This window comes from Scardinius erythrophthalmus (assembly GCF_964197995.2).
Source record: "Scardinius erythrophthalmus genome assembly, chromosome: 1".
Taxonomy (NCBI): domain Eukaryota; kingdom Metazoa; phylum Chordata; class Actinopteri; order Cypriniformes; family Leuciscidae; genus Scardinius; species Scardinius erythrophthalmus.
In genome coordinates, this window is record NC_138221.1 from 37,344,381 (window position 1) to 37,356,578 (window position 12,198).

Sequence of the window (12,198 nt, forward strand, 5' to 3'; positions counted from 1 at the left end):
AAATGTACAAAAAAATGAGCTCAATGTTAAAATTGACCGGAGTTCTGCTTTAAGGATCAGTCCACTAAATTGCAGCTAGTTTGCTACATGTTTGAAATTCATCCGACTGCCGGTCGGGAGAGGTTAATCGCCTCTCGTTTCGCCCTGTACAACAAACGACGCACGTCAAAGCTAAAACTTTGCCCGACACGTACGACTCAGAAGTCAGCTCAAATTGGAACGAAAACCACTGTCTGGGGTTAGAGGTGAGAAAAAAACAGACAGCTCCCTTCCTCCTGCTCATATTAGTCAGACATCTAGCAAGTTAATATTCTGCAAATGTTGTGCAATAAGCTCCTTTACAGCCAGTCAATTTTCTTATGGCGTAAAGCTTCTCTAAACAGCCATTTATCCGCACCACAAGACCTGTCAGTGTGTCGCAAACACATTGATTGCATAATAACTGCAGAATAAGAGAGTGTCTGAGGCGTAATGGACAACTAGCTTAATCATTCTTACTAAACCATCATTTATGTGTCCTGTCCCTTGTTAAATATGATCAATTCCACCATTTATGCAATGCAAAAGAGCAAACAATTATGCCTCATGCACACTAATGATACAAAGGTGCAAATATGATCTACAACACCACCAATTTAGTCTGCATCATTGTTAATGAAATAGGCTTTTATCAGTTATTTTTTGTGCAATGTCTGTTTGTTCATTTGAATATTTTTTTTATCAATGTCTCTTCATGAGTAAGAGATTGAGAGAGATAATCGTGACACAGCTTCATTAGAATTCATGAATATCCCTATTTTTGTTCTTGTGGAATCATTCTGACACATAGACAATAACAATATAACATGTGGGGCTTCAACATACAAGCAACTTCTGATAGAAATGTGTGTCGGTGTGGATGAACTCAGTAAATCAGAGCCTCCGCATAGTGATTCAATGTATGTGCGTCATTGTGAAAATAATCATACAGCTTGAGAGGGCTTGCGGTTTGCACAAAAACACTGCGTGTCATTTCATACACACCTAACAGATGTGCCATCAGGTCAAATTGGCTTCAGGATGTTCATTGACTGACTGTGAGATTGAAATTGAGAATTTCTTATTTGCCAGACTTGCAGTCTGTTTGTACAAACAGCAGTTAATGTGTAGGGGAAACTACAGGCAATACGGTAGTGAAATTATGTAAACAAAGCATTGGCATATGCATACAACTGATGCAAGCTGTGCTAGAGGCCAGGCAAAGCCTACAGGGTGTCATAATGAAAAATACAGTGTGTTTGTGAACTAAATAATATGTGACAAAAATATCAATGCATACTATTTAACATAAAGATCACGAAACAGCACGAGAGTCCTCGCGTCAATACATAGAATGCGTCAATGCATAGAAAAGAAAATCCTACAAAATCTGAATGTATGTGCAATGATCTTTGTGTTTAGTTTAGTTTTCATGGACTATTAGTTTGCATTCGTCAGTCACCTTTTTCCTGCATTGTTCATAGTTTCCCGCCAATCGTTAGTTGTCATGGACACTCATTAATCATCACAGCTCTTTGTCATTGTCTCATCACCATCATGTATTTAAGTTCCTCCTTTTCATTCAGTTGTTGTCTGGTATTGTTTGTGTGTAGACACTCTGTTATGTTGCCTTCTTGCATTTGGATTACCTGCGTTTATTTTTCTTAAAGAACCTTTTGTTTGTAGAGACTGATTCGAACCTTTTTCATCATTTTCATCTGAACCAAACTGTGACAGTTTGAGGTGTTTATTTTCTTTCTGAAAAAAATCTAGTAACATCTCCTTTCACACCTAAATGAGATCCAAAAACCATGATTTTGTGGATAAGTATCAGGGTTATTATCGTTAAATAAAACTAAAACTAAAGCAATGTCTTATCGTGATTTGATAAAATAAACATGAACTGAAATAAATTAAACTACTAAAATATTTTAAAATTAATATTTTTTTCAGCTAGGTGCCAAGGCAACATTCTCTCATTTTCTTTTAGTTTAATTTAAGTACTAAAATGACTAAATAATTAACTAATAAATAAACTAAAATTAAAAACTAAAACTTAATAACTATAGACATAAAAAAAACTAATAGGATTGAATTGCACAACACAACAAAATTACTAAAATATGAACAAAATATGAATATGATACACTGATATGCTAGCCTGGCAAGCCAGACCTACATCAAGATGTTAGGTCTGGAAACTCACCATAGTCACGGCTCACTCCGAGGGGCGGGATAAACGGCTGTCTTTCAAATTCCCTCTGCACGCAATAGAGAGCCTAAGTCCCGCCCCTCCGCTTCTGGCTCATGGGACCTTACTTCGGAAAAAATATGTATGGAAGTCAATGGCGAGAGACAACTTATCTTTTTATTCCGTATGAACTGTGCCCTGAACTACACATATGATGTTTGTCAATTTAAAAGGTAATTATGAAAGTCAAGAAAGTCGCAGTTTGTCATAAAACAGAAGAGTAACATTTAGTTTTATGTGAAAATCGCTCAATGAACTACATCTCTCGTCTCGCACTATGTAGGCGTCACAAGATCCGTTGCTCGTATGTGTGTATTCTGGCTCAAAACACTCAGGCATGACGGCGTAACGTTACGATTATAATGTAAGACTATAGAAAAAATGACAGACGTTAGCTTCAGTAAAGTTAGCTTCATTCATTGAGAAAAAAGGTATGACGTCGCATGTGCGCCTTCTGGGTTTGTAGTCTTTCCACTGATCTGTGAGTCTTTCTAATTACGTATTTTCAGTCTTATACCTCAGCAGTTTTACATCAAGCTGCGACTTTCTTGACTTTAAAATGTATCTTTTAAATTGACAAACATCATATGTGTAAATCAGGGCACAATTCAAACGAGATCAAAATATTTGTTGTCTCTCGCCATTGACTACCATACAATATTTTTCCGAAATAAGGTCCCATGGTGGTCGACCGGAAGGGGAGGGACTTAGGCTCTCTATAGGACAGCGCTTCAACCAACCAGAGCGTTTTCCCAACAGCGGAGCTTAGTTGATAGATTCAACTTTTGCCATATCTGGCTGTCAAAACGACGAACACATCTTCCTTTTTTTAAGAATGACTTAAGTGCCGTTCTTTGCTCTTTTCTCAAAGAAAAACTTAACTCCAAGTCCTCCAGAGTCGCGGCCAAAGCCGTTTCGAAAGACCGTTGTTCTCCATCAGCAGCCGCCATTCTTTGTTTTCAAGTAGCAGCAGCCAGGTAACCGTCGCAACTCTGTCGTGTATGTTAAGCCCGCCCCCGCCTACTCTATACACAACGTGATTGGCCTGACCCAATCTGGGTTTTTGCAGCGAGAAGGTTTATTGAGAGTTGCTAGACTACCCTGGCTGCGAAATACATTTTGCTGCCGATAGGGTGCGTCTAGATTTCTAGGCTACTGATATGGTATATAACATGCCTTAATGTTATGAAGTTCAATATTATGAAATGTTATGAAATTGTGAATCAAAAGATTGCATTCATAACAAATATGATATAAATATAATATTAATATATAAAATAATTATATAAATATAAAATAATCATCTGTTGCTGGGACAGACTTTTGGTATTTCAGTTTCAGTTTGGTAATTTGGTTATTATGTGGCACATATTAGCCCTAACTCAGATCTATATTCATATACCTTTACAAATGAACTGCTTACTGGGAATTCTGAAGCTAGTCTTGTTTCATCATGGTTAACAATTAGCAATTAGGCTAATTACTGTTGTGCTTTGACTGCTATGGTTAAAAGGTTTTTAACCACAGTAGGAGTATAAATAACAGCACCTTATAGCCTATAGAGCTGGTAAGTCCCGCCCATCCGTAAAACCCCAAGTGGACCTCTAGGTTGAAAAACCGTCAATGCAAGTGAATGGGAGAAAATAATTATTTTCTGGTCCCGTTTGAATTGTGCCATGAATGTGAACATATGTTGTCTGTGAATTTTTTATATAATTTTTCATGTTACGAGTTTGACAGTATATGGTATGATTCTTCGGCTAGCAGTTGTGGAAAAGACATAACGAGAAAGACTACATGTCGCCTATGTGACGTCACCCCATAAAGTTGACTGACCCGTGGTTTTCGCCAACCTCAACGATTTTGTCCTCTCCCTGAAAGAAGGCAGTGAAGTGCACCAAAGACACAGCCATGTTTAGCGGGATCCGTGAGCTAGTGTCCGTGTGCGAGTGGTGGTGACGTTTCAAACGCGTCGAAAGCAGCGAAGAGTTGTAGTCCACAAAGTGCTCTCACACAAAGTCTAACCGTATCAAACTTCTACCCGCTAAATTGTAGCATTCTTCACACGAAAAGTTATATAAAAAATTCACAGACAACATATGTTCACATTCATGGCACAATTCAAACGGGACCAGAAAATAATTATTTTCTCCCATTCACTTGCATTGACGATTTTTCAACCTAGAGGTCCAGTGGGGTTAGCGGAAGGGGCGGGACTTACCAGCTCTATTCCCTCATATTTTAGCATTGTGAGATAGTCTTGCATTTTCAAGACTATATTTTGATACAGATAACAAAATTAAAAAAGGATTCACTTGCAGTAAGAAGGATCAGTGGTTTGTGCCAATCAATATGCATTGCACAGTGAATGGCTAATTAGATTAAATCAGATTAAATGTAGCTATTGATGTCAAATCTGGGTCCTGAAAAACAAAACAAAAAAACTATACTAAGACCACTCTCCATATAATGCATCCTTGACATCCCTGAGGACTTCATGACTCAGTGAGAATGTTCTTCACTTCAATAGAAGAACAGAATCCTTTCTAGCAGAGACAGCTGCCTTCCTGTGAGGAATACATCAAGAATGATGGCATAAATCTCACAGTGTACTCACTTTGTTATCCACAATGCACGTATGCTATCACGAAATCACCTCATTTTGGCTCAGTTTTAACTGCTATATCCGCTATATGGCTCCGTTGTGAATCCGGACAATGGTAAAATATTAATATCAGTGACATCAAACCTGACACTACAGACTGCCCACACAGCGTTTTCTTTTGGAGAGCTATAGGCTCATCACCAGAATAATAATGGAGCAGGGAGGCAGGGTGAAGCTCTGTACACTGGCCCTTTGCCCTCCCACTCATTAAACCAGGGGAAATGGAGGCTCTCTTTAAACTCCACAGCGCTCTGTAAACTGTGACCCGTCTCACTGACGACTGTAATCATTGGAGAAAGGCTGAATACAAAGAGGTTTATGCTCTTTTCAGAGAAACAACACTATGAGAACCACTTATGGGAAAAGAAAATTGAAGACTTGCTTAAAATGCTCTTGTATTCCCCTACACATATTTATGTTTGTTTATTTTTCCCCCATGCAAGTTGAAGTGCACTTACTACTGATACAGTAAACTGTTGACATCGGAGGCTAGATGATCTGGCACAGTGGTGATGATGACCCATGGATCATGCCATTTGGGGTTTGAACCTGCAACTTTTGGATGAACAGATCAGCTCATAACTGCTAAGCTGCACAGTAAGCTTATATTTATGAACTATAAAACAGCACTATGTTCAGCAAAGAACCCTCTTCTCATCACATACTTTTTGGGTTATTGAGTGTTTTAAAATCAGCTGTATGGAAATTGACCCACATTTGTTTTTCGACCACTGAAGATGAGTACAATTTACCAATTCACTCTTGGAGCCACATTGAGATCCCCACATCCCTGGAAATTAACCATATTGAGCCTTAAAAATTAAGATTCCACAAGAAAAGTTGGTTAAGAATTAGAATCTAAAAGGATATTAAGATATATTTAATACTTCTTGAGTTACAAGCATGCAAACTTCGGTTGAAACACACAAGAAGTGCTTTTTCTAATTTTTGAACTTTCACTGTTGGCATATAATGCAATAAAGACTGCTAAAGTCAACAGATTTCACTAACAGACCTAAAGTCTTTTTTACCCCCCTGTAATTTGGCTCTAAATATAAAGTGAAAATTGTCATTTTGACCTGCCTCTACAAAATACTGGATTACTCAGTCAAAATACATCCATGACATTTAATATTCTGGCTTTCTTCTTCATTTCTGTTTGTCTTTCTTTAAAAAAATATAAACAATATCGAAAAATTTTGCCAGGGAAGTTTCGGAAATGTGGTTGATTTGACACGAAATAACCCATCTGCCAATCAAAATTTTGATATTGATTTATAAATGAAAAGGGGAATATGATGGTTGTAATCATTGCTACTGCAGTGCTGGCTGCAGATAAGATAACCAGAATAAAAAAGCAAAAGGACATGGCATAGCCATATATCACAACTTTGAGACAACGATGAAAAGGCCTTATTTTACTGTTTTTTCTTCATTAATTGTTTTGTTTTTGTAGCAAATGTATCTTACCCATGTTGACCTCTTTAAATTCTACAAACTCCTAAATTTTGCTTTATATATAGTACCATTCAAAAGTTTGAGGTCGGTAAGATCAATAAAAAATAGTCACATTTTGAAATATTATCATAATTTAAAATAACTATATTAATTATTCCTGTGATCAAAGCTGAATTTTCAGCATCATAGTATTCAGTGTCACATGATCCTTCAGAAATCATTCTAATATGATGATTTGATGCACAAGAAACATTTCTGATTATTATCAATGCTGAAAACAGTTGTTCTGCTTAATATTTTTTTGGTGGAAACCGTTACTTTTTTGTGGACTTTTTGATGAATAGAAAGTTCAAAAGAACAGATTTTATTTGATTGAGAAATCTTTTGTAACATTATAAATGTCACTTTGCTCAATTTAGTGTATCATTGCTATATAAATGTATTGTAACTTCTAACTTTTAACATTTAACTTTTGAGTGGTAAAAACTTGATCAAAATGCACATTTTAAAAAATTAAACTAGATCTGAAAATTTCTTAAGGAAATGTGAGTAATGCTTTCCATGCGAGATTCGCCCCCACAATGCTAGGGGTCTTTGCCAGAGATTGATGATGATATAATGAATTTATCAGTGCATTAGGCAAATTGGAGCCCTTCAAAATATGTAAACAGACTAAACAGTGCTGTTTTGTGAAATCCCTCGAAGGATAGTTTATTTGAAAGAGAGGCAAAGACATTGAACTTATCATTTGTGATACCTTACACAAAATGTTGCACAGTGCTATTTTCACGTGTTTGTTTCAAGTTGCGGATGAAGGCCTGTACGATCTTATGCAAACGCTAAACTTAATTTAAAAAAAAAGAAAAAGTGAGCTGGCTCTTATTTGACTCTTATATTGATTTGTAGTGGAATTTATTTCATCCCCTTGTGGGTATTTCCAAATTATGAAATTCCATTAGCATGAACTGCAATGCAAGTACAACAATTCCTTATGGCTGAATTGACGCACTTTAGTTTAGAAGAGCTTGTAAATATTGACAGATACTTGTAGTGTCACAGCTGCAGACTGTGGCTGGTGCCGTTAGTGTGGACTTGTGTTTGCCTCACAGACTCTCTGATGGGAATCTATTCAGACAGATGGCAAAAGCACCCAGTGCACTTCTGTCACAATGAGGATGACTGCACACATTTGAACAAGCCTGAATCCATGTTGTGCTCAGAGAAAAAACAACGCCTTTCACTCAAACCCACCTGCGCCTGTGATCTCCCCAACATTACCGTCATCAATCTGTCTCAAAACAACCTCTTTCCTCACTTCTGTAAATGTGGTGGCATGTTTCCCAGTATGCTTACCAGAAATACAGAGATGTCTTTAAAGGTACACTATGTAACTTTTGTTCCTCTAGTGGTTAAAAAACAAAACTGCATGCATTTTGCGGAAGAACATTGTTTTGGTTTTATCAAAGATTTTATCTAAGAATGCAGATTTACAGATTTTATCAAAGAATTTGCTGATTTTCTATCAGAGTTAGATAGGCTGCAGATAAAGTCCTAATTGTTGGTGATTTTAATAGCCATGTGGATAATGAAAAAGTTAGGGTTAAGGTTAAGAGAGCAGCCAGAATAATAGAGCGTATGCTGGAAGAAAACTAAAGTAGAAGTTTTCGCTTATTGTGTGTAGAGAGAGCACGATTGCGTACAGAAAGGCCTTAAAAACGGCTAGATCTGCTTATTTTTCAAAACTCTTAGAAGAAAACAAACATAACCCTAGGTATTTATTCGCAACAGTAGCTAAATGAACGAAAAATAAAACTTCAACACCAGATGTTTTCAAACAGCACAGCAGTAATGACTTTATGAACTTTGAAACATGACCATAGAAAATTACTATGCAACCGTAACTATGGCACTATGCAAAATTCTGAGGAAAAATTCCTTTCTTTCATTGCTATCGGAGAGGAAGAATTTTCTAAACTCGTTAAATCATCTAAATTAACTAATACATTATCTAATAAATTAACTATACATTATCTAATGTATGTTAGACCCTATACCGACTAAGCTACTGGAAGAGATGCTTCCAGAGGTCATAGATCTTAATGGGCCCTATTTTAACGATCTGAAACGCAAGTGTCAAAGCGCAAAGCGCAAGTAACTTTGTGGGCGGGTCTTGGCGCTGTTGCTATTTTCCCGGCGGGATAAATGACTCTTGCGCCAGGCGGAAATCTAAAATGGGTTGGTCTGAAGTAGCTTCATTATTCATAGGTGTGGTTTGGGCGTAACGTGAAATAAACCAATCAGAGCGTCATCTCACATTCCCTTTAAGAGCAGACGCGCTTTTTCTAAAGCGGATTCCTATTGTAACGGCGGATTTGCCAGCCGCGCGCCAGGAGCGGTTCACAGCCGAGGAGACCGGCGCTCTCGTCAGGGACGTTGGGGATGGAGAAACCCACCCAAATTAACTTCGGTTAAAAAGGCGTATGATAATTTGGGTAAATGTGTATGCTAGATATATGCTTTTATAATAAATTGTCTGTCTATCTATCTATCTATAGATAGACAGACGCTACATTGCTACAGACTGCACACGCTACATTGATTATGGCCAAGCATGCGCCCTTAAAATAGCATATGAATAACATGCGCAACGCGCCACTGACTTTAAACTATTTTTTCCTGGTTAGTGGCGCAATTGTTTTCTAAACCTGCAAAATAGCTTGAAGGAACGTTTGCGCCGGAACACGCCTCCTTTTTTGCGCTGAACCGCCCAGGGAGCGCAAGTTCATTCCCTAGTTTAGCGACGTGCTTCTGTGGAGGGAAAAGCGCGCTTTGCGCGGGTGCAAAATAGGAATGATACATGCGTCGGTGTACAAAGTCAATTGCGCTGGGTGCAAGATAGGGCCCAATATCATTAATTCATCTTTGTGTCTAGGATATGTACCAAAAACTTTTAAGCTGGCTGTTATTAAACCTCTTATAAAAAAAACGCAACTTGATCCTAGAGAATTAGTCAATTACAGGCCGATCTCAAATCTACCTTTTCTGTCAAAATTACTAGAAAAGGCAGTATCCTCACAACTATGTTCCTTTTTAGAAAGAAATGGTATCTGTGAGGATTTTCATTCAGGATTTAGACCATACCATAGTACTGAGACAGCTCTCATTAGAGTTACAAATGATTTGCTCTTATCATCCGATCGTGGTTGTGTCTCTCTATTAGTGTTACTCGATCTTAGTGCTGCATTTGATACTATCGACCACAACATTCTTTTAAATAGACTAGAAAACTATGTTGGCATTAGTGGAATTGCACTAGCATGGTTTAAATCATATTAATCTTACCGTTATCAGTTTGTAGCAATAAATGAAGAGATGTCTCATCGATCACAAGTTCAGTATGGCGTACCACAAGGCTCAGTACTAGGACCATTGCGGTTTACTCTGTACATGCTACCCTTAGGAGATATCATTAGGAAGCATGGCATTAGCTCTCACTGTTATGCCGATGATACTCAGCTCTATATTTCTTCGCACCCCGACGAAACTTACCAATTCACAAAATTAACGGAATGCATAATTGATTTTTGGATGACTAGTAATTTCCTACTACTTTACTCTGAAAAAAACAGATATTCTAATTATTGGACAAAAAACTTCCTCACGTAATAACCTAGAATACTGTCTAACACTTGATGGCTGCTCTGTTAAGACTTCGTCGTCGGTTAGGAACCTGGGTGTGCTCTTTGATACCAATCTTTCATTTGAAAGTCACGTTTCTAGCATATGTAAAACCGCATTCTTCCATCTTAAAAATATATCTAAATTACGTCTTATGCTTTCAATGAATATGCGGAACAATTAGTTCATGTGTTCATGACCTCACGGCTAGATTATTGTAATGCTCTACTGGGTGGTTGCCCTGCACACTTAATAAACAAACTACAGCTGGAACAAAACACAGCAGCTCGAGTTCTTACTAGAACCAGGAAGTATGACCATATTAGCCCGGTTCTGTCAACACTGCATTAGCTCCCTATTGAACATTGCATACATTTTCAAATATTGCTGACTACTTACAAAGCACTAAATGGTTTAGCTCGCCAGTACTTGAGCGAGCTCTTAACGCATTATAGTCCTTCACGTCTATTGCGATCTCAAAATTCTGGCCAGTTGATAATGCCTTGAATATCAAAATCAACTGTTGGCGGTAGATAATTTTCCTATTTAGCACCAGAACTTTGAAACAGTCTTCCTAACATTGTCTGGGAAGCAGACACACTCTGTCAGTTTAAATCTAGACTAAAAACGCATCTCTTTTAACTGGCGTTCACATAGAACATTATACATTTCTATTATTCAAATCAGTTAAATGATTATTAGGCTGCATAGATTAGGTCAGCCGGAACCGGGGACACTTCCTATAACACCCGATGTACTCGTTACATCATAAGAATGGCATCTACGCTAATGTTAGTCTTTCCGTTTATTCCGAAGTTTACTGAAGTCAGCCGTATCCGGGCCGTATCCAGATCAGACAGGGAACCTGTGCCTGGACACGACCACAACGCATCCCTGAAGTGCCATAATGAAATTATCCTTCACAATAGATAATGCTTTACAATTAACTCTGTCAGAGAGCTACATATAGCAATTTATCTGTTCAATGAAATATCTCACTCACTTGCTGAGTAATAAAAACTCCATCTTTGCGTAACTTTTACAACATTTCAAATCACTCAGTTCACGCCATCTCCGAAAAGCCAAGGTGATGTTAATTCTTGTTTTATTACGAGCTCTGTCTTTTTCCCAGCAGACTCTCCTGTTTTGCGTTTGTTTTTGTTTTCGAGTGATGCATGTATGCAATTTCCCATGAAAACCATCCTGTCAGGTCTAAATTATAAACACTTATAATAGGCTTACCATAGTGAATCAGGGTTAGACAAAAACACGTTTTGGAAGGATTTATGATATATTGGCTCATTATTTAAATTTGGTTAATTTTGAACAAAAAAATTACATAGTGTACATTTAATGACACTCAAAAAAGAAATCACCCATTATAAAAAATAACTGATCGGAATATGAATTAGTGTAATTATCTATAATTGTCTGTAATTTGGAAATGACCCTGAATGAAGAGGCATGGTGCTCTGACGTGCTATAGCACTTAGCTTTTCGGTGTTAATGCATGGGTTACATCACTATGTGAACATTTTGGCCTAATAATTGATGTGATTACCTAGATCCTAGATTTTAAGAAAGAACCCAAGTATATTATTTTATTTTTCATGTTTGGAGAGCACAATAACAGCAAGCAAAAAGATTGCTGCAGTGCTGCCAGCATCTAAAAAACAAAAATGCATATTAATGGCCATTAATCTATCAGCATTTCATATTGTGACTCACCTTACAGTTGACAGAGTCTTTATTGGAAACATTAATCATTTTTTAGAGACAAACCACCAGTTCCGGTTCTACTGACGGATCTGCTGGGTAATTGCATTCAAAACAAAGACTGAGGGTCATAGAGTTTGTTTTAAAGCTACACTTTTGATAAAAACAAAATGTTATTAATGTAAAAATTTAAAAGGAAAATCTTCCAAACCATGCATTTCCCCAAATACCCTTTGATAAACCCATAACAATGATTTATGTTGTAGAGCGTTTGGGACGGATTTCATGGGAAATGCCAACGGTTTCATGGAAATTCTGAACTATTTTATATTTTGGCTAATAGGTGGCTAATTCGTCTGAATTTGTACAATCCACTTGCGCCCCAGTGGCGGTTAGGTTTAGGGGAGGGTTA